The sequence below is a fragment of the Gavialis gangeticus genome, unplaced genomic scaffold (genome assembly GCF_001723915.1).
Source record: "Gavialis gangeticus isolate Ggan-Ray unplaced genomic scaffold, GavGan_comp1, whole genome shotgun sequence".
In the NCBI taxonomy this organism is placed as follows: Eukaryota; Metazoa; Chordata; order Crocodylia; family Gavialidae; genus Gavialis; species Gavialis gangeticus.
In genome coordinates this window covers 72,341,065-72,343,593 of record NW_017728992.1, presented here as the reverse complement: position 1 = coordinate 72,343,593, position 2,529 = coordinate 72,341,065, and positions in this window count along the sequence as shown.

Here is a 2,529-nt window from a genome sequence, read left to right as displayed (position 1 = left end):
CACTGCTACAACAGGAAAAATAAATCAGGTAGCCCCCATACCCTCTGCCTCTCCTGTAGCTCCTTCCCATCAGGCCCTGATCTCCCTAAGCATGTGGAAGTGATAAGCAAATTTTAAAACATTGATCTCAAAATGAACACAGCTGTAGTAATTTGTACACAATACCTATAGATTTAGTTAATTCAGAATTGGGGCATTTTACTTTCCTTGAAACTGCTGCAGCTTTTAGCACAGGTTCTCCAAAAATACACTTTTCAACAGCATTTTGGCATCTGCTTATATATAATACAAGCTATGCATGATATTAATCCAAACCAAAGGGCTCATGATTTACTACATGGCTCACTGGGCTGGCCCCCATCAGAGTCAACAGCATGTCAAGCCCTGGTGACCCCACAGCTCAGCACTGCTCAGTGTATGTGTGTACTCCAGATACCTTCCCCCTGAAAAGGATTCAGGACTGGAATTGTGTGTTCCTGTCATGAGTCCTGGGATGCTCCAAAAAGTTATATGCAGATGAGGCACAAGCCAATCTGGTTTGGCCTCACCTCATGGAGTACAGGGCCACACTAATCATATGCAACAGGTTGAGAAAGGGAGTGACAGAAGGATTTGGGGTGAACTGTTTTCTGATGTTTGCTAGATATTTAAGGCTGGTAAAGAAACAGGAATCATTGGAAGTGGGAAAGAAAGGCACAGATCAGTTGTGGGAGTGAAGAGGAAATGTGGCAATGTAGTGGCTCACCATGACTTGAATAACAGTTGGTGCTGAGGAGGACTGCATACAGTGGGCACTACGATATATCCTATTCAGATGGGTTGCACTAACTCATCTTTGTGGTAGCTTCTCAACTGCCTTTGGCTAAAATCAAGTGTAATGGCTGGGTAGAGGCCTAGTATACTGCCTGGATTGATGCAAGAAGTGTCAGGGGGATAGCAATGGAGCACTGGGATGGAGGGGAGTTCTTGGAGAGAACAGTATCAGTGGCAGTCTTGGAGAGGAGAGTGATAGCCATGGAAAGGAAAGCAGACCAAGAGATAAGGAGTGAACTGGAGAGTGGAAGTAAAGATGCAGAGTCTGATGGAGGTTAAACAAAGGTAGGGAAGAAGAGATGAAAGAAGGTAGGGAAGAAAGGTGGGATCAGCAGTGTTGAATGATGTTTTATTGAAGAAAGCAATGAGATGAAGTGTCCAGTCAGCAGGAAAAGCAGAAGAAGAGGAGGAAAGGAGGTCAGGAAGGATAAATGAGAAATGAAATAGTGATTAAAAGGAAAAGGAACACTGGTGGGAGGAATAAACAAGATCTGCAAAAGGAAAGAAGATGGCAGGAAGGAAGAGACAGAGCAGCAGGTAATTTATGCCACAGGATAAGAGCAGTAGTAACAAGGGAAAGAGAACAGAGAAGTTGGACAATGATTATATATGAAGTTATAGAAAAAATATTGTTACGTTTTAGATGTTAAAGCAGAACATTTGAATAGCCTGGTTGCTTTTTCTAACTGGAATTCTTGGGAAATTTCATATTGGAGCCAAGAAAGTTATGAGGAATTTTTGGGAGACGTATGCTACAGTAGGTGAGAGAAAAGAACTTAAGGGAATAAATTTTTATTGCAGGAGAAAAGACAAGAGAAAGGATAATAACTACTTAAATGTACATGGGCATGCTTGAGAGGGTGGAAATAGAGGAACGACTGCAGAATTACATGAAGAAACTTAGGTATGTTGAGAAGATACATGATAAATATGGTATATGGACAGGAACGTGAAAAGCTCAGGTGGTAATGAGGGCAGATGAGAGGAGTCCTGGCAGGATAATGTACTTATCGCCAGTAATCCAAGTAGGTCCACAACAAGGGCTTACAAAGAATTTTGGACAGCTTAAACTCTGAACCAAATTTCAGACTGCTGGTATACAATATGCTACAGATGTAAAGGGAAAGGAAACAGGGCAACAGAGTGCCTAGAAATACTGAAGAGTGTTATTTCCAGGGAAGAGGGACACTTACAATGCCAATGCTCACGATCCTTCTCAAATAAAGCTAGATCTACAAAGAAGCAGCAGAGACAGGAAAAGGAAAGTAGGAAAGAAGAATATGTTGAGTCAGAATGCATGACAGTGGAGGAGACAGCACAACAAAGAAGAGCCAGGAAGGAGGAGAGTGAAATTTCAGTAGGCAGAGTGGCACAACTGTCAACAGAAGGTAACAGAAGGGCTGGGAAGCTCTCTTGGCTAAGCAGGGAAATCACAGTCCTCTTAAAAAAGAATAAAGAGGCTTATAAACAATGGAAGCTTGGGGCAGGCCCTAAGGAGGACTATTCCACGATGGCCCATATTTGCAGGGAACAGATAAGACAGGCTAAAGCAGTGACCAAACTTAGATTAGCAATGGGAATCAAGGACAACAAGTCCTTCTTTAGGTACATAGAGAACAAAAGGAAAACAAATGGGAATGTGAGGCCATTTCTCAACAACTCAGGAAAGCTGGTTACCAGTACCCAGGAGAAAGCTGAACCCCTGAATGACTACTT